Source organism: Danio rerio, chromosome 23, assembly GCF_052040795.2.
Source record: "Danio rerio strain M-AB ecotype USA chromosome 23, GRCz13ab, whole genome shotgun sequence".
In the NCBI taxonomy this organism is placed as follows: Eukaryota; Metazoa; Chordata; class Actinopteri; order Cypriniformes; family Danionidae; genus Danio; species Danio rerio.
Window position 1 is genome coordinate 25,257,778 of NC_141043.1, and position 22,175 is coordinate 25,279,952.

Sequence of the window (22,175 nt, forward strand, 5' to 3'; positions counted from 1 at the left end):
AATCAAACAAGCCAGTGGTGACAGTGGTGAGGGACAAACTTGAGAAATAAAACCTTGAGAAAAACCAGGCTCAGTTGGGCATGACCGTGCTATTGACATTATACCGTCTCGATTTTTAGTTTGGCTTTATAGGAAAAAGTAAAACATCAAAGGCGCTTTAATTGTCACTTTTATAAAAACTGCACAGGGGTGTGTTTCCCAAACAACGGCATAACTCATGGTTGAAATATCATAGTAAGATGCATCGTTTGGTAAAAGAGCGGCAAAGTAAGGAGTGTTTCCTAAAACCGTAGATGCGTTATCGCAGATACATCATTTGAACTACATTAGTTCTGACGTAAAACATCCATAATGACACTCTAAGCGGGGTGGAGTAACAACTTCTTTAGAGAAAAAAAACATATATTTTTTTGTGCAATTTATATTGTTTTACAAGCACACGCATTAAAAAAATACAATATTAGTTTTGATAAAAACATGCACTCGTTTCCCATATTAATTGAAATATATGTAAACGTCACAAACAGGGCCAATGTTTCCTTTGAAAATATTATTGAGAATATGCCATATTCTATTCTAAAACATAAAACCACTCAGCTAACACGTATCATAATTTCATATAAATCATATAAATCGATAGGTTAACGGTTGTAATTTACAGTAGGCCATTATTATTATTATTATTATTATTATTATTATTATTATTAATATTATTATTAATAAGTAAAATACTGTTTATTTATTTTTTTAAAGTCTACTCTTTAACAACTTCGACACATTTAAACCACTGTATAAATGTTCTAACCAACAGGCCCAATACAGTATAAACCCATTTCTTAATAAATAACCTACTATTAATTAAAAGCCTTAATGTATGCTATATATATATATATATATATATATATATATATATATATATATATATATATATTAGGGTTGGGCATCTAAGCTATAATGCCGATCCGATACGCATCTCGATACAAAGAATACGATCCGATATATTAGCGATACATTTGTGACATATTGCGATGCAACACGATACGATTCACACCAATATCACGATACGATGCGATATTTCAGCACTAACTAATTAGATCAAGTTTATGAGATGATGTGAAAGAGGATGCTGTGCCATTGAATGAGTTTGATTATTTATAAACCAAGCAAAACCAAGACTTTTTTACATACTGGCTCTTCTCTCAGAGCCAGAGTGTCAGTTTACAGTAGAGGGCCATTTTAGATAATATAGCACATATTATTTAAGTATTTTCAAGATAAACAGAATGTATAAGTGCAATATATATTAAAAAAATATATATATATTTGCACTCTTTCAACATAAATAAATTTAGCATTGCACAACAAGAATTGTGATTTAACTTTTCAACTATGAAAACAAGTTTTACAAAGATATATTTTGCCACTGATTATTCAAAACTTAAGGTTGTGAACTAGCAGTGTTATGCTGCTTTGAAACATCACTGTCACTGTAAACAACAGGCTGATAAAAATATAACAAACCAGCAATCTTCTTGCTGTGAGGTGGTCAAACTACCCACTGTGCCACCGTGACACCCAATTATTTTTATCATTATTATTAATAATATTATTATTATTATTATTAAATAAAAATTAACAGGAGGCGGTGTTTAAAACCTTCGTTCTCCGTGACACTAGGCTGAATATCTTTGCAGATGAACAATGCAATAGCATTCGTTATTGGCGTAGAGCGAGCAGAACTGTTGCGCATGGAAAAAAAAACTTTCAATGCTTTTCTCACCACTTTTGGAGCTGGTTGAAGCAGTGCGAAAGCCGGGGATGCAGAAACACTGGAAGATGCTTTCACAACAACACCGTGGCGCCGCTTCAAGTGAGATATCAGATTAGTCGTACTGCCCGCGTATTTTACAGATGCGCGGCACATTTTGCAAATTGCATCTGTCCTGTCATGTCATCCATCCTTAAATCCATAATGTTGCCATACTTTAGATTTAAAACTCAGTGGGGAATAAAATGTTTGTTTTGCTTCTCGCGCTTTCTGAGGGCGCACCACTAGCTTCATCCGCACACCTGATACACTGAGTTGTAGTGTGTGCACATCCGCAAATCCGTTGCTGAGGCTTACTTTATGTAGGTCGATTAAATTATGCGCCAAAAACAGGTTGACAACACTTGTTAATAAATAAAAAATACATTCTATATTAAAAATATAAGCTGTATCTCGGAAAAATCGATGCATCTCGCAAAAACCGATGCATCTCGATTTGCTTCCAAAATTTCATTCATCCTCTGCTGCTCAACCGATGCACTCGCATCGTGCACGCGCATGACCGCGTATCGATACATATCGGTTAATCTTCCCATCCCTAATATATATATATATATATATATATATATATATATATTTTTTTTTTTTCGTAAATATACATTTTTTAGCTTTTCTGTGTTTTTCTTTTTTGTGTTGCAGTGATTGATTGTGCTTTCTAAGAACGCTGGGTCTCTTTTTGATAAATGTTGTGTTTGTGGTCATGGCAACTTGCCAGCACTCACTCAGTGCTTAACATCTGGAATGAGCTCCATAACTCAGTTTCTGATAAGACTTGCTGTTGTTATAGACGAGTATTTTTTGCAGTTTTTGTTATAAAAGACTATTTAAATCCATTCACAAATGACTTATTGTTTATTCTGATTTTAAATTGACATGTCTTTATGTTTTCTTCTGATTATCAGTGCGTTTCCATTTTAAAGGGAAGAACAGTTGATTTGTTATGAATTGGCAATATGAGCTGTGATGCAACAATCAGGGTTATTTTTTAGCACTTAAGAGTTTTCAACTATAAATCAGGGGTGCCCAAACTTGGTCCTGGAGTGCCGGTGTCCTGCAAAGTTTAGTTTCATCCCTAATCAGACACACCTGGGCTAGCTAATCAAGCTCGTTTTAGGCTTTCTAGAAACATCATGCAGGTGTGTTGAGGCAAGCTGGACCTAAACTCAGCAGGACAACGGCCCTCCAGGATCAAGTTTGGACACCCCTATTATAAATGCTAGGCAAGGCAAGTTTATTTATTTTGCACATTTCAAACACCATGGTAATTTAAAGTGCGTTACATAATGTTTGAAAGGAGTGGATGTAGTCATTCAGTAAAGTCACAGCTAATGATCCCAATGATCTGAGTGATCTGTTGGTTGGTATTCAGTGAGCATGTGTATGAATTGAGGCCTAAGGCCATTTAGTGATAGATAAGTATATAATAACCAATAATAATAGTGCTAAACTGTTCTTGTTAGAGTTTGGTAGTGTTATAAATGTTAAATGCTGTAAGTGTTACAAATATAAGTGTTACAAATACCATTGACAAATTTTTATATATATACAATATCAAATGTAGTGTATTTTTTTCTTTAACAGTCCAAAACAAGTCTACAATCAATAAAATACAACCATACAAAATAAAATAAGCCTCACACAGATGTGGGGATAAATAAAGGTCACCTGTAGCAAATTTATGTGCTTCTGTAGCAAAACAGATTTGCGCTTAAATTTTATAAACCATTTCATTTAACTTCCGCTAATTGTTTTAACTGTCTTTCCGGCAGATGAAGTAGTAGGAGATATTGAATATATAACATGTGCCATTGAGTACAAACAACAGGGATATAGTACAGTAAAAGGAAAAATTCAACATAAAGTTTGCCTTTTGCCCATGAGCACTAAGCATGTATGAGTCTGCAGAGCGAACAGGAAGTGGCTCAACAGCAAGATTAACTCGCTGTTGGTTGATAGAGAATTGATTTTGTGGAAGTGTTTGTAATAGATGTTTTAAAGCTCACCAGCTCATTCAAGCTCGGAATGTAATACTGCAGCCCAATCATCTTTGAACAGGCTGTCATTTTGATCGATGTTAGTAATTCTGATCCTTCTGTATACTGTATATATGCTACAATTCAAAGGTTTAGGGTCTGTAAGAAATGTTCCCTAAACTCCAAATCAGTAAACTGGAATTATTTTGTAAAGGATCATGTAACACTACAGACTAGGGCTGCAAGATATTGGAAAAAACTGACATTGCAATATTTTTGTTCACTGCAATATACAGTTGAGGTCAGAATTATTGGCCCCCTATTAATTTTTTTTTTCTCTTTTAAATATTTCCTAAATTATGTTTAACAGAGCAAGGGAATTTTCACAGTATGTCCGATAATACCTTTTCTTCTGGAGAAAGTCTTGTTTTATTTCAGCTAGAATAAAAGCATTTTTTAACAAAAAAAAAAAAATGTTTTAAGGTCAAAATTATTAGCCTCTTTAAGATATATTTTTATTTAATGGTCTACAGAACAAACCATCAGTATACAAAATCCACATCACATTACAATAACTTGCCTAACTGACCTGCCTAGTTACCCTAATTAACCTAGTTGAGCCTTTAAATTTTACTTTAAGCTGTATTGAAAAATATCTAGTAAAGTATTATTTACTGTCATCATGGCAAAGATAAAATAAATCAGTTATTAGAGATGAGTTATCTAAAGTATTATGTTTAGAAATGTGTTGAAAAAAAATCTTCTCTCCGTAAAACAGAAATTGGGGTAAAAAATAAACAGGTGGGCTAATAATTCTAAATCAGCTGTATGTTGAAATATAAATGCAATTTCAGCAGATGACTTGAATAGCTTATAAAAAAATGCATCATTTTAGATGAACTGGAATGAATTTGTAAGGGAGTGTTTCTGCATTAAAATTTTAAAAATGACAAGTAAAGTTAAATGCAACAGAAAAGATGCAAATAAAAATGGTTTAGGATTTTCTGGCGAGTCAAACAGTATTCAGAAGCAGAAATTAAATAATCACCATATAATTATAATAATAACATTGTATTGATTTAATTGAGTAAATAATTATATAATGTTAATTATATAATCTTTTATTGTACCCAAATGGCTTAAATTTGCTTCAAATTCTTACAGCCAGGTCTTAAAAACACATACAAATAAAACATTTATATTTAAAATATAAAATTACTGTACTGTGTTGTTAACTGTAGTGTCTGATCAAGTACAGTATAATCTCAACTACATTGCGGATGCCTGCGATGTGATTATTGCAGAATCGCACATTGCGATATCGCTGAAACGATATATTGTGCAGCCCTACTCTAGACTAAAGTTGTGATGCTGAAATTCAGCTTAATTATTTTACTTTAAACCAATTTTATCCAATATAAATGAAATTATAAAATATAAATGAAGTTCTGGACGCATCTAGTTTGCAACACGTTTTTATAGCCTCATAATAATAACTAAATAGTGTCCGGATTCATCACATTTCCCCCACAGATAAATGTAATATGATATGCAGTGTATTTTATTACATTTATCTGTTTCAGAAAGATGCCCACAAAGATTGTTTTGTGAACATTAAGAATAGTAATAATCTGAAAATTTTTCACATTTTAGAAAGGTTTCTAAAGTTTTTTTTTAATCAATAATTCATTCCTGTGATTTAAAGCTATCATTGAGAAGTCTTTAAAAAATGAGCCAGAGTCATTTACTGTGTTGATTTGCATACCGACACAATCCATCAGAGCATGTTTATTATGTTTTTGATTATGAAGTGTGGGGTCTTCATCTGTATTCAGTGACATGCTGCCAATCTCAGTTAGCAGCTCGGCTCATTGCGGATCCCCACCGTAATGTCATTAGTGTAAGCTCTGCCATTTGCTCTTCATTTCTTCAGCTCTTTCGGAGTTGGCATTAGTATCGTCTCCGTCTGCCGCATCATTTGAGATTGGGGTCTATTATCACGGGTAGTGTTTAATTTTCAATATTTAGTTTGCAGAGCACATGTGCTCTACATTCTGATTTAAGTCTGGTTTTATCCAGCTGCATAAATGACTTGGCTGTTGTGATTTTTAAATGAGGCAAGGAGGTTTGAATCAGACTCACAGGAGCAAAGGTCTTTGTCCTTCACCCTCAGAGATGTTCACTTTTGCTTAAGTGGAAGATTTAGGTTTTTTTTTAACTCTGCAGGCTGGCATACAGACAGGCGGCTTTATGTAGTGTTGGCATTTTAAAAAATTAAATCGGCAATCTAATTGCCAGCAAAGCACTTTACTGTTTGGGATGTGCTGCTGTTCTAGTGGTTAAAAATGCCAAGGGCTTCATTAATGGAATGGGTTTGTTGGCTGCTGAAAGCCTGTTGACATATGCTCAATCCAAAGAATTGTGGGAAAAGCTTATTCTGTTTATTCGCTGAAGTGACTGTTGGAACTACTTGTTCAGCACTGATGTCATCCTCGCTTTTGTGCATGATGGGACAATCTGCTTGTCCATTGTGAGGAATATTCACACATTTTGTTTTCACTGCTTGCCTGCTGTCTTCTGTTATATTTAAAGCCAGCAGGAAACTATTTCACTTGAATTATTTGCTGTTTTTTTCTCAGAGAAGCAGGTGTTGGAGAGGATGAAAAGATGTGAAACATATGCTAAACTAATAACTTTAAACATATGCACCATATTTATGAGGAATAACAAAAGATTTACCTGCATGTAATCTTCACCTACTACAGGGGCAGATGTATGACTAATAGAAACATGAATATCAGCAGGTTTTTTTTACTGTTTCACTGATGTCATTAAAAGTTAAAAACACCATAAAATATAGCTTTGAAACCAGATTTATGTGCAATATCCAGTGTTTTTCTGGGTGAAAATGAAATGGAATTATTGTGCACCAGAGAACCTATAACCACTAAGACCCAAAACAAAAATGTGTAACACATACATCATATTCATGATAGGTAACCAAATTTGTGCACTTTTTGAAGATTATTTCCCAGCAATAAAGTCACTCTGTTTATCTCCACAGTTAGTTTATACAGTTTCCAAAGAAAAAGTCAAACTTATTTCACTGAGTTGGCAAAAAGTTAAGTACTTGATGAATTCCTAACGAAATATTGTTAGATCAGTGTGTTTAATGATTGATGTGTCCTTTGCAGCAGCTTAGACATGAAATGTCAAGCAGTATGATCTTTGTTTGCTAACCATCTGAATTGTATTGACAAATTATAATTCATCAATAAAAAAAAAATAAAGAAAGCAGTATTTGCATATTTTATGCTTTATGCTTTCTGTTATCTGATGTGAATTAAAAATAAAATTAATAAACAGCATTGCAACCCATTTAATTTGTGTTATTTGGTGTTGTTTTGGATGCTTAAATGGGGAAATAGGGTATATGGATGAGTTAAGTATGCCTTAACTCATGAAAAATTAAAGGACTTTTAATTTTTCAGTAACCTGGGCCGACACTTAGGTGACCTGTATGCTGTTACAAAATCTGCATGTTTAAGGTCTGTTTTCTTAAAAAATCAGCGATCTCCACTGCTTGATTGACATACAATATAAAGTGGGTCACCGACTATACAAGAAGCACTGCATTCAATTACATTTTTTCTGCGCCATGTCTTTAAAATATAAACATTTATTTTACTCCAGTATTTTGTAGTGTTTCTGCGCTCGCCTGCTGATCCTGAGGGGTGCATCCATGTAAACAGCTTTTCATCTTGGTTTATGCTTTAACAACTAAATAAATGCTAAAGTCTATTTGATATAATTAAAATATAATTACAACATCGATGCTGTAAAAGGAACTGTATACAATTGAAAAAAGTTGCATTGATCATTCACCGGATGTTTATTGTATGAGAAGAAACACTAGCTCTGCATATACCCTATAAAGAACTTGAATTACTTTTTAAACACTCTGCACCAAAGAACAAGTAAAACATGCTGAAAAATAATGTTAAACTCTGTGTAGAATTTATAAACCCTTCTTTACTTCATGACATGATTTGAGATTAATTTGCATAATCATTTGTGACCCTGAACCTCAAAACCTTTTGTAGGGTAAAAATGATATTTTTTTATGCCAAAAATCTTTAAAATATTAAATTAAAGTTATGTTTCATGAATGTATTTAGTTAATTTACTACTGTGAATATATCAAAATATTTTTTTAATTAGTAGTGTGCATTCTATGCATTTCAATTGGACAACTTTAAAGGCAATTTTCTCAATGTTTAGATTTGTTTTGAGCTCTCAGAAGCAATATTTATAGATAATTCTATTAGCCAAATGTTATCCTATCCAAACCATGCATCAATAAAAACATCATTTTTTTCAGCTTCCATGTGATACATTCATTTCAATATCAAAAAATGACACTTATGACTGATTTTGGGTCACATTTAGTGCTTTCTAATTCATTTGAGTGAAGTATTTTCTCGAAGCGAAGAGTCCCTGACCCAGCCACAGTGCATTATCTGCACCAATGTTCTTGCTAACGAATGCACAATGCCAAATTTATAAGACATTTGGAGATGACTTATCCCCAATACCTCAACAAGCCCAGAGCATTTTTTTAGCGCAAGACATTGAATTGACACACAACCAAAATTAAATGAGTAAGTATCAATTAATTGGCTACTAATATAGGGCCAATTTAAAGGCCAAAGGCTTACGTTTTTCAGTTACAAAACATAAACATAGATATAGTAATAAACATATCGTCAGCTTGAAAACAGCATTTGTTTTGTCATCCTTACTGCACACTTCATTCATTCATTCATTTTCTTGTTGGCTTAGTCCCTTTATTAATCCTGGGTCGCCACAGCGGAATGAACCGCCAACTTATCCAGCAAGTTTTTACGCAGCGGATGCCCTTCCAGCCGCTACCCATCTCTGGGAAATATCCACACACATTCACACACACACTCATACCCTACAGCAAGTTTTTACGCAGCGGATGCCCTTTCAGCCGCTACCCATCTCTGGGAAACATCCACACACACATTCACACACACACTCATACACTACGGACTATTTAGCCTACCCAATTCACCTGTACCACATGTCTTTAGACTGTGGGAGAAACCGGAGCACCCGGAGGCAACCCACGCGAAGGAAGGGAGAACATGCAAACTCCACACAGAAACGCCAACTGAGCCGAGGTTCGAACCAGTGACCCATCGACTTTCTTGCTGTGAGGCAACAGCACTACCTACTGCACCACTGCCTCGCCTACTGCAAACTTATATGAACGATAATATCACTAAATGTTGAGGGGGGCCTTACAATATTTTCCAGGGGAAAAGGGGGTTTCAGGCAATAAAAGGTTGGAAACCACTGGGTTAGAGCAATATTACAGCTTCATATCACACTAATCCACAGTAAAATTTACACTGGTAGCAAAATCTGATGAAAAGCACATTGCATTATCAAAGTGTGCTACCTACTTTTTGAATGGGAGGTAGGACAATCTGACAAGGTAGGACAAATCGACGGAAGATTGCCCTAAAGTCATAAGATGAACAGAATGTTGCTTTTATCTTCATGACATTATGAAAATGCAGCAGGAGAACAGTCCTCCAAGTCTTCTGTGAGAAATGTTGTCAATTTATGCTGGCAAATTTCCCAGACAAGAGAAGTCGCAGTAGGTGAAGAGAAAGCTAGGAAACTGGATGGCCTTCAGAGAGTGGCGGCCTGACTGAAACTCAGATGGACAGGCAGTGTCTGCGGATGACAGATACTCCTACTTAATGCCCTGTCCTCTTGCTGAGCTGAAGAGCTTGCTTTTACTGCAGCATTCAGTAGGATGACACTTACAACAGAGCCAAAAACCTACTGCCAACGATGGACAGTCCAGTTTTATGAGTCTTTTCTGATTATTCAACTGCTCTGGCTCTTTACCCTCGTCTGTATCCTGAGCCTCACACAGTTATTTATTTTCTGTCTTTTTTTTTTTTTTTTTTAAAGATATGCACTTTTAAAGAGCCAGTAGAGGTTTAGATCCTTCAAAGCAGAGCATAAAAATAATGAATTTATTGAGTACAAATTAGGATAGGCTTTCAGACTGAGGGAGAAGTACATGCAGGCTTTTCTGTTTTGAGAGTTGGTGGTATACATTTTCTAAGGAGATTCTCCTTGATGTTTGTTTGCTTTCCTACAGTACCTGTCATTTAACATTACAATGCTTATTTTCAAATACTGTACTTTGCCGTACTGTATCATATTGGGCACAGACAAGCAGTTTCAATTTAATATTGTTATTTTTTATTTATTTATTTATTTTTAGATATACAATGGTTTATATATGTTAAATCTTTTTTTAATCTTGATTGCTTTGTTATTATGGCAGTTCTATGTGCTTTTGCCATAGAACATTATTGACAAAGACATAGAACAACTGAACAATTTTGAAATTAATTTCAAAATTAATATTAGTTATATTATAACATGCATATTTAATGTTATGATTCTTTAATTTGTATTTAAATGTATAGTCTTTAATTGTAGAGCATAGCTTTAATCTATATAAAAAAATATGAAAATATAAAATCATATTGTAGGTTGTCAGACATAACATGCCATTGGCTTATTATTGGACATAATTGGAGTAATGCTGACCTAAATTTGGGTCAGTTCCACACACAAATCTATCCTCTGACTTGCATCTTTCTAGTTATACATCAAAGCAGTAGCATTATTACCATTAATCACATTTTATTTTTGACATGCTCTCAAGACTGAATGTTCTTCTGTTATTAAACTGTTTGGCTCCTACTGTATATATCTGAAAACACATGCTTTTTGTCCATGCACAAACAGTGTAGTGTTTGTCAGTCATCGCAGGGTGAGTCTGCACAGTGAGCTGTGAATGAATGTGTGCTGAAATGTTGAGTTATATAGGGCACTCCTGTAAGCACCAGGTGTATTGCTGCATCACACAGATAAGAAAGTCATTTAGCTCTGCTGTGATGCAGAAGTACCTCACTCTCTCTGAAATACTGCACACACAACTGTCTGAATGGCCTCACTGGACAGGAAAGATGCTATTTTTGCTGTTTGCTCGCTATCATCCAGCTGTGTACACCATGCCAATATCAATGATGGCAGGTTATAAAGACATGAAACCTTTTTTGCCTTTTTGTCGGGGGTTAGGTTAATCAATCAAACTCTTGATAATGTGCAATTATTATACACAAAAGTACACTCTGTATAGATTTACATTTATACATACTATTTTAAGTTCTTTCCACTGTTCTAGATGGCTCTGAATTGATTTTGGTCACCAGGTGGTGCGGTAATTCAGTTTTACTGCATGAGTTATAGGCTAAAACCATAGACTGTAAAAAATATGGATGTAGTATCCATGACGTCACCCATAGGTTTCTGAAGAGTGCAAATGAAGCTAGAAGTGGGTGTGGCCAATCGTCGCCATTTTGTTCTCGTGTCATCGCACCGATAACCAAAGCCAAAAAAGGGCAAAGAGGCATGCAGAGCTACAGATGCCTGCAAGCATTTTGCTAAGATGGGCTTTTCTTTAGGAGAAACGCTTAATACTTCATTAACCGTGATTCGTTCGTGATCTGACTACATGTGCTTGGTTGTATACCGTGTCAATAAAGTGTTTAGTCTTTTAAAAACACTATTGTAATACATTGTAACCTAAATAAATCTTACAACAATTGTTGGAAATAATTCTAAAAGGCAATTGCCTCTGTAAAGCCACATTAAACAACACAAAAATATGATGTATATGCAGAGTTCAGCGGCTAATCAGCCAGAATGACGTGATGATGACCTGCAAGACCTGGCTGTCACACAAGTGGCCACACTCTTATTTATGCAGACTTAATATATTTATGCAGACTTAATATAACTTTATATTAATTAAATAGATGAGTTAAAAAAAAATTATCATCATCAAAGTTGTCATAAAATGTCATATTAGCTATTTACACCAAAACCATTTTTTGTACCATGCTGTAAAAAACTTTTTTTTCTGCTGTAAAGTTGGGCATTTTAACATTAGGGTAAATAGAAATGTGCTCTATAATGGAGCCAGGAATAGTGGAATTTCGATGAATTGCAGTTTCAGTTACTTTCATATTAGCTAATGCAACTTACAAATGAGGACAATAAAGCAACAAAAGAACAACAACATCTAAATAAAACTTCCAGCTGTATTCTGGATGAAATTGGCATTTTAAACTTCACGTAATGATTAATATTTTTATTGGATTTTTATTTATTTATAGGCATGGGACGATAACCGCCTTTAAGGTATACCGCAGTTTGGAAAAGTCAAGGTTTTAAAACCGTCAAAATCTTCTGCTATACCGTTCCAAAGGTATGTGTAAGATTTTTTTATTTACATTTTTAATTCTTTTTTTTTCAGGAAAACAGTATCTCCAACAGAAAAGATATACAAATTTTTTAATCATAAATAAATCTGAGTTTTGAAACTAATGAAGAAGCAGAAGTCAGTGATTCATTTGAATTGTGTAGCCTGACATGTTTACTGTTCCAAAATATTTTAAATGTTTCTCAAAATAAAATATATTGTGTTCAAGGGGAAAAACTTGTAGTTTTTTACTTGGACATTTAAAAGGAATATATTTTAGAGCAGTAATCACAATACCATCAAACCGTGAAACTGTGATAGTTTTATCCAAGGTTATCATACCCTCAGAACCTTTTATCCGCTTTTGCCTATTTATTTATTTGTTCTTTTTATCAATGGTTTTAAGCCCTTGTTTTTCACACATATGTTCAATCATCTCACACATTTTCCCAACCCTATTTTATTATTGTTATTATTTATTTCCATTTAAGCCTAATCTTAAATTAAAAGCCTTATAGACATTGCATTTGTCCTCAAAAGTGCTTTTTGGAAGCCAGACAAATTAGTTAGATTACTGTATAAGTACAGATTGAGAAAGTGCTTGTGTGTAAAATTCATCAGATGGTCAGGGAACAGACTGTAGACAGTTCATGGATGTGTTAAAGCTCAGTCTGAGACTACACTTCAGCTCACACACACCCACAACACTTTTGCAGTTTCATGAACTTCCTTTAGGTGTCAGTGTTGTTATCAAAAGAGCCTGCAGCCATTTCTTCAGGATGTTTACAAGCGCAAATGCATTGATATAGAAAGCACACATTTGTGAAAAAGAGAGATTGAGCGCTCAGCTTCAGTAGAAAGAGATGAACTTCTCCCTGTGGCAGTAGGTATCTTGTGTAGTACTTTGCACAGGTTATTATGGCACCATGCATCCATTATTACTATAATAGATCTTCTCTATGTGGCACTGAGATCGATGGGCAAAGAAGATGCCCATAAACAGTCACTTAGTCAGCTCATTGATCCAGCACAGAGTTTTCTGAAAGGGGAGAAATCTACTCTCTGCTGAGAAAGTGAATTTGATCTTCAGTTAATTTACTGTAATGAATCGATTTTAGCCGGGTTTTCAGCATTTTTCTTACAGTAAATTTGAAACTGAACAATTAAAGATAACTTAATTGTGGTAAAGTGTAGGCTATGCTTAAAGTGTGAAGATATTTTGTGTGTATTCTGGTGGCTTGTTTACCTCTTGCAAAGAACAGACTGGAGTGTGTTCAGTTTTCAGTCAGCGTTTCTGTTGTTGTTTTGCAGACATGTTTTTAAAGATACACAGATATTGTATGTGCATTTCTCCAATATTTATTGTTTTTTAAAATCATGTTCAAACCGTCAATTTATTGGATATAGCACAGAAAATATAACTAAGATTTAGCAATTAATTTTTTTTAAATTATAAAACTTGACATTGCAATTTTGTTTGCTATATATTGTAATATTAGTACAGATTCAGTTGAACAGCTTTGTTAGAATTTTTTAAGACAAGTTTATATGGGAGTGAGTCTGCATAAAATATAATAAAAACATTACAAGTATATATAAATACAATAGGGCAAAAATGCCGACATAAACAGTCTTAACAGTGTTCAGGTACAGTATAATAATCACATTTTAGAATTTCTCATTGGGAATTCTTACCCCGGCGTTAAAACAGATGCAAATGATAAACTTTCTATTATGGTTAATCTTTGCAATGACTCCACAAATCACGTGTTGTGAACTGTTGTGCTTGGTCAGTTATAATCCCAACTTGATATTGCAGGTCTTGCATTGTGACTACTGGAGATGTCCACATTGTAGTGTCGATGCTGAAACCATATACTGTGCAGCCCTAATTGTTAATCATGGTTTTTACATGGCTCTCTGGAATACTTGATTCTGATTGGTCCATCGTCACATTCTAAGGTATGTTATTCCAAGATAACAACTGCTAAAACTAATAACATAGGCTCATTTAGGTACTTTAAATCATCTTGACTGTCAACGTTTGAAGTGGCTCATCACCTTTCATTAAAGTATTCCTAAAACTATTGAATAGCCCCCATTCTTGTCCTTGGACAGTTTTGAAATACATTTGATTTACTTTGAATGTTGACTACTGTATTTATCTATATTTCTCTCACACTCTATGCTGTTTTTGACTGCTTGATGCTTGTGATTGAATAAGTCAGTGTATGCTACATTCAGCCATTTCCGTCTCTGTCAGTTTTTCTTTTGATTAAAAAAAATAGTCAACTAGTATGTGGCGGCATGGTTGCCTCACAGCATGAAGGTCGCCGGTTGTAGTCCCTGCTGAGCCAGTTGGCATTTCTTTGTGGAGTTTCCATGTCCTTCCTGTGGTTGGGATTTTTCTCTGGGTGCTCCAGTTTTCCCTACAGTACAAAAACATGTGGCGATTTAAAGTGTATGGATGTTGGAAGGGCATCTGCTGCTTAAAACATATGCTGGAATAGTTGCCGGTTCATTCTACTGTGGCAACCTCTGATAAATGAGGGACTAAGTTGAAGGAAATGGATAAACTAGCATGTCTTAGAACAATGTTTTGTGTCGAATCTTTGTTTTATGGCAAGTATTCATGCAATAATCAGGATAACGTACATCCAGGCAGTTATATTTTTACAGAATAAAGCCCTTCAGGCTTATTGTGTATAACAGATAAGCCTGTTGGGGTTTATTCTTTAATAACAAACACCTCAACGCCTTTATCAATTACTTTGTTTTTGTGCAGCACGATTTCTCTTATCATTCACAAAGTGTATGAGCTCCTTGGACAGTGCTTTGAATTGTTTGTGCACTTTGATATAACAATGAAAAATAAATATATACGTATATGTAGTAGTAATAATAATAATAATAATAACAATAATATATTTGTTTTTACATATATATCAACCAGAATATGGCTGTGGCAGAATATTTCATGATGTATGTACAGTAAGTATGCAAGTGGGCTTGTGTTTTCAGTGTCAGCGTGTTTGCAGCAGTAAACTGAGCTCCAGTGAAAGAGCACTGTGTGCATTAGGCTGTGTCTGCTTTTCTGACCGGGACATGAGGCTCATGTGAGCTTCTAAACATCCTCCAGTCAAACATCCACAGCCTCTTTAAACATCACAAACTCATGACTCCCTGTGAAAAGCACTTCTGTCGATTCTCACCCCTCCTCTGAAACAAGATCCAGCCACATAAAAAACTGTTTTTTTAATAAGTATTAAAGGAGGTAATCTTGTTTTAGCATGACTTATGCAGAGTGTGGAAGTCTGATAAAAAATTAATGCAGGCAAAGATAAGCTGTAGTTTACGTCCTGCGCAATTAACCTTTAAATACCATCCTTCTTGAAATCAATTCTTTACCAGTTAAAGTACAATCTTCATCTAAGCTGAAGTGCTTTCATATGCCGTGGCCATAAGCAAGGTGTTTATCATAAGAGAGTAAATGTTATGGTGTAATTAACCCTCCCGTCTGAGGGGAAGCTAGCTCAACCTTTTCACGCCCGCAGGATCAACAGCTCATAAACAACTACACCACTGTCTCCACTTTTTTATGTTTTCATTTCAGCTGAAAGAAGATCTTTGATGGAGCTGCACTTTTCAGAGTCTCTGCTATTACAGGAGTTTTCAGGCTGGAGCCTATGAATTTTCAGCCTCGACTCTTTTGTAGGTTATAAGTTCAAAGCTCGTATTTGCCTCTTGGTCTCACTGTTGAAAATCTCATTTGCTGTAAAGGATGTAAGGGTTTATTGGCTTGTAAAAATGGGACCTGCCACGATTGCTTGTTGGAGATGTGACTGATACGGCTTCAGTTTGTCCCTCAACAATAAGCATTCTCTGTGGAGCCTCTGGGTGTGTGTCGAGCTTTGAAAATGATGAACAGCGTGGTCTAAAGGAAAAAAAAAAAAGAAAGTTAGAGTTGCGTAAACAGTATTCTGGTCTGATCAATGTCTACCTGGCAGTTTATTCCCTTAGAGCAAATGTCTTTGAGCTGAGATCAGCTTTCTGACTCAATAGAGGACTGCCTGTCCGGTCTGCAAAATGACTGAAAATGTTTCATCATGGCACACTGCAGGGCTTTCATGTTTCATGCGTGTTACATATTTATTTAGTATCTCCATTTTATTTTGTTGACCAGTCAGTCAGTTGAGCCAACTGAAGTCAGCATGAAATCAAAATGTATTCAAGTCAAGTCCAGTTAGTTTTATTGTCATTTCAACAATGCACAATGCAGTACACAGTGAAACGGAACAATGTTCCTCCAGGACCAAGGTGCTACAAACCACATAAATTGACAACATAACACAGGACTGTGCACTACTATAAAAATGTAAAGAATGAAATAAATAATATATAAACTAAAATTAAAAATAAATAAAATAAGAATGAGACTGCAAAATGCAGTTTGTGTAACATTCTTTATATTTTATATGTATATTGTTATAAACGTTGTGTCTGTGCACTTTATTATTTTGTACAAATAATATTTGCAACATCATTTTTAATTTTTTAATTCCTCCCTCTTGCAATGACTTTACTTCTGGTGCCATAGAACGCCTTTTTAGAGGGGTTACCAATGCGTGTCTCGTTTCTGCTCTGCCTTCATACTGTAACGACTGGGAGTAACACTACAACAGAAGGTAAGATCCACATGCAGGTTTATTCAGAATAGTCAGGCAAGCGATGGTCAACACAGGTGTAAACAGGTATTTGGAGACAGTCCAGAATCACAGTCGAATACAGGCTAGAGGTCAGAAAGGCAGGCGGCAGGCAAAGACAAAGAGGCTAACAAGGCTAACGGTCGATACACAAGATAACAAGACTGGGAAAACGTGTTGTAATGCTACTTAACAGTGAACAAGACTCTGCAAACTGAAGGAGTGAATGTGTGGCTTAAATAGTGTGTGTTAATCAGTCTCTGAAAGTCCTCAGGTGTGCGAATATAATCAAGCTAAATAAGGAAGCAGGTGTGTGGCCGAAGAGCATGTATGAAGTTGAAGTCCATAACAAACACATTTGTAGTTTCATGAGTGAGTGTTTACCAGCAACATCTGGTGGTTGTTCGCTGGTGAACATGACACATACATTCATCAATTTTCTTTTATTTTGTTAGCAATTCCCACCTTCCAACAATCCAGTCGGTTACCAATAATAAAACACAATAATTGGAAAAAATAGATAATCTTTACTTTTGTACATAAGCGTCATGTATTAACTACAGTTTTTAATTAATTTATTTATTAGATTTTGCAATTAAACAAATAAATGTATAAATAAATAAAACTTTTTCATGTAAATATATGGACTTGTATATGAATATATCTGTATTTGTTTACTGATGCATTCAAAATATTATATGTAAATATTATATATCTTGTTTTGAAAAATCTAGGAGAGAATATTAAAATGTTCACCCTCTTAACTTAATACGTAATTGAAAAAAAAATTATATGGCATTATAATAATAACAATAATAATTAGGGCTGTCAAAATTAACACATGTGATTCATTTGGAATATTTAACCGTTATAAATTCATTAACGCAGTTGCAGTTTTTTATTTCCTGTTGTGGCCGATGTGGTTTTAACGTGCAAAGAAATATTGATAAGACCAAGGAAGCACTTTTAGAAGTAAAGTTTCAGTATAAAACAATTAATGTTGCATCACCAGGCTATCCAGCGTTTCCTCCAGAGTTTCATTTTCAATTTCGGTTGTTTCATTTTGAGCTGGAGGAAGTTTCTGGGGAGAGGGAGGTCTGAATGAATGAATAAATCTGTAGACTTTACCTGCAGTTCAGCAGTTCACTTTCATTCAGCAACGTACTGTTCATGCCTCATGACAATTATTGGATGAAAATATGAAGTAAGGACTGCTAGAAGAGTGCTGTTTTAATAGAATTTGATACCACATGGCGAACGGAAAGAAAAACCTCTGCATTTCGGGACTTGGTGGTCCTTTAAGAAATTGCTGCTTACAGTAATATCTTAATCATAAAATCTAAGTATTGGTGTCCATGTAAATGTACTCAGTGAAAGTGCCAGATGATGTCTTAAGCTATCAAAGACAGCCCATACCTGATTCCATGCACCCTCAAATGTTTGATTAAGTTTGACGTGTGTCCCCTCCTACATGCAACTGCTTCGCGTATTTCTGCTTGTAAAATACAACCATACTTTAGAACGCTTAGTTTTACCAAATTTGATGAACTCGATCGTGCGTGTTGATCAGGGGCGGACTGGGACTAAAAATCAGCCCTGGCACTGTAGCCACACTAGCCCACATTACCATCCACCGACACGCACATTCACTACTTATATTGGTGTACAGATGGTGAAATATTATAAGCAGTACCATATTTTACGCAGCGGATGTCCTCCAAGCTGCTACCCATCATTGGGATACCCCTATACACACAGATTCAAATACATGCACTACAGACAATTAGGCCTACCCAATTCACCTAGAGCACATGTGTTTGGACTTGTGAGGGAAACCGGGAGGAAACCCACGTGAACATCCAAACTCCACACAGAAACACCAACTGACCCAGCCGAGGTTCGAACCATCGACCTTCTTGCTGTCGACATTGTACTTTCGAGACTATTTCAGTTAATTTTATGCATTTGGCAGCGTCTGAAAGCAATTTTTGGCTTTCTCTGGGGTCTTCGGCACCGCCTTTCCTTTTTGTACGGTCCATCTCTGACAATTAGCTTGTGTTGCACTTACTGTTTGTTTGAATTTCTTGCCAGATTTTGATTACCTCCATGTAACCTCTGATTGGGTCGGCCCATCTCGAAACCAGTCGGCCATTGCAGATTGGGCCAATGCTTAACATTTATTATTATTATTATTATTATTATTACTATCATCATCATCATCATCATCATCATAATATTCACATCTTGTAAGAGATTAAAGCTTCCTGCATGTAAAAACAATACATATAAAAAAATGTTATTTAAAAAAATAGCATACTGGCCCACTTTAAAAAATGGTCCGGCCCTTCTGACATTTGCCAGAATTTTCAGATGGCCAGTCCGCCCCTGGTGTTGATGTATCGCTGAGGAGGTTGAGGAGTCGCTCACTGGGTGTGCTGTACTGCGCGCGTTGTGTGTTTGTGCGTGTGTGCATTTCCTAGCAACAAGAGCAAACGCCTGACATCGATGACTGTGCCCAAAGTCTCTTCAAGGCATTCTATATGTATTCTATAGTCTTTTCGGTGTCCGTATTCCTCAAAGCTGTTTAGAATTAAATGTTTAAAGATGGTCTGATCAAAGTCCCTGTAAGAAGTCTATAGTCTTTGGTATGTGACTTTGATGTACCCCTTGGCCACATTGTCCCCCGATAATGTCAATAGACTGGACTGTCTTAGAAACTGGCTAAATGTTAAGGAGGACCAAGCTAAATTGTTTCTACTTTATAATTAATGTTCTCAACTCTCAATACAACTTTACAATGAATACAATTGTTTGTATTCAATAATTTTATTATTATTACAATTTTCCATTTTCCATATTTTGCAATGCCTGTATTTTGGATTTTTTTGTAGTTCACTTAGAATCCAACATGGAAATCATTTTTAGTTGTTATTGTCATTGATTTGTTTTGAAATTCAAATGGCACTTGAAATGCCTGTGTTTTTATTTTTGTAATAACAGAAAAGTGTGATATATTAATAAATTGTTTTAATCAATTGACAGCTCTAATAAAATGCATAATAACAAATAATAATAATACTAATAACAACAACAATAAGTATTATTATTATGATCACAACAACAATAATGATAAAAATAATAGTAATTAATAATAATAAATATTATATTACAACAACAATAATAGTAATAATAATAATAACAATAATAATAATACTGATGATAATAATAACAATAATTACTATAATGCATAATAAATAATAACAACAATAATGAGTATTATCATTATTATTATTATTATTATTATTACAATACTACTACTACTACTACTACTACTAATAATAATATTAATAATAATAAAAATAATAATAATAAATGCATATCAACTAAGTGAAAAAACACTTAAAAGATTTTATTTTAGCAATTAACATTCTGTTTTGCATGAAATTGTTAGTATTTTTATGGTGCATGTTTTCTATGGCTGATTACATTGTGCCACAGTACATGCAGTCAAAAATAATACAAACAGACAACATCTGTTGGGTCCGGTGACATGGTCTTATGACACATGGGCATAAATATGTGCTGTTTACAGCTTTTTTTGGTGTAAAGCAAGCCGTTTGCTGAATGTCTTTGCATACGTAAGATTTGCCCTATAGATTATTTGAATCAATGAAAAAATGCCAAGCAACTATTTCATTGAACGCGCTGTCGTAAAGCAGGGTTTCAGCCATGAATCAGCAATTTTACACTCTTGTCATTGTGGTTTGGATGTGTCAGACCGTCTGGCTTTGAGAGCAGCACATCAGGGCCGATAAGCACGATCTCAGAGCAGATCTAAGCTTTCACCTTCTTTTGGCAGCCTATTTGTCTTCCTCTCCGGATAAAAGACAAAAACAAGCAGTAGTGAAGAAGACTCTACTGATTAAAACAGTCCCGATAATCCTGAAAGTGTGTCCTGCTCAGTAAACAGAGAGCATTACTGTCAGACTCAGAGTTCACTGTCACTTAATGACTGAGCTACACATTCACTCCTGCTTTGACTGTGTCTCATTCATTATACATGCTCACGACAGAGGAGCAGTTATGCACTGTTAGGTAAATAGTTAAATGACTTTGAAAAGGAACACAACTCTGTGTCAACAGTGGACAAAAGCCTTTGTTTGGGCAGCTGTTATTCGGACAGACATGATCCCTGAAGTGTGCATGCTGTTTTTCATTATAGCGTCACTAATAATACGTTAATAGATAGATTGGGACATAAATCTGTTATTAGTTGATATTGTTATAGTTTTTCCATCACTGATCTTCTTATTATTCATTATTTAGATTTTATTACATTTATTTAAATTTAATTAATAACTTTTTTGTTTTGGTTGTTATATTATTAATTTAGTTAATAATCAGATAATAATAATAATAATAATAATAATAATAATAATATTTAAAAAATTAGGTAATCTTGTGCTTTTTAATGTAAGGTACATATGGCTGCATTTCATTTTTCTAAGCTAACGCTTTTTTCTCGCTTACCGGCTGACCACTTACCTCTGTGTGGAGGGCTTTCCCGCCGCAGTCAGTTTGTCCAGTTAGCTCGTCGTGTACGTCGATGGACTTAAGACGGAGAGAGGAGCTGACTACGACGACCGGGTTCAAGTCCGGGGAAAAGTGGTTCCAGAAATCAGTTAAGACAATAACGGAATCCAAGTAATAATCGTGTCATAATCGGGTGACAATATGGTAAAGTCTGAAAACATGGTAAAAATCAGACTAAGGCTTTTCTTTTTCTGGATGGGTTTTGTAAATTGTTGGCTGGGTTTAGGGAAGTAAGCGGGTGGGTCAATCGGTAAAATTGGTTAGATTTAGGGAAGGAGGAGGAGGGTGGGTCAGCCAATTGGTCGGTCGCCCAGTCAATCATTCAGTCAGTCAGATAGTCGTTTGACAGCTGCTTCTGGCGGGTTTACACGAGAACAGCACGGGCACGAACGGCACCCATAAGAGACATTTGAGCACCCCCTGCTGGTCTCACTGACACCATCTCCAACAGCAGCCTGGTTTTCGCCTTGTGTACTCCCATCCAGGTACTGACCAGGCTCAGCCCTGCTTAGCTTCAGTTACCAGTCTTGGGCTGCAGGGTGATATGGCTGTGGCTATGTTTGCTATTTGGAACTGGTTTCCTAAGCACACCGCACATCTGCAATTTGTTAGTCAAACTGATAGTCCCACCTCTAGCCTTTGGTCTTAGATAAGAATAAGAATTAATCAAATAAAATATAAATAGCTTATAAAAT

General features: G+C 35.2%; 1 protein-coding gene and 1 long non-coding RNA gene across 22 annotated transcripts in view; one reads left to right on the plus strand and one right to left on the minus strand.

The window, feature by feature from the left end:
* LOC147838200 (uncharacterized) overlaps positions 1–22,175 on the minus strand; it is a 53,088-nt gene that overhangs the window by 19,688 nt on the left and 11,225 nt on the right. The gene's annotated exons all lie outside the window — the stretch shown is intronic.
* The window catches only part of rap1gapa (RAP1 GTPase activating protein a), a 179,958-nt gene that overhangs the window by 14,928 nt on the left and 142,855 nt on the right, over positions 1–22,175 (plus strand). For 3 of the 21 annotated variants that reach the window (XM_087304899.2, XM_087304911.2, XM_087304914.2), the window contains exon 2: positions 12,099–12,190. The gene's annotated coding sequence lies outside the window, so the exon portion shown is untranslated. 21 annotated transcript variants of the gene reach the window in all.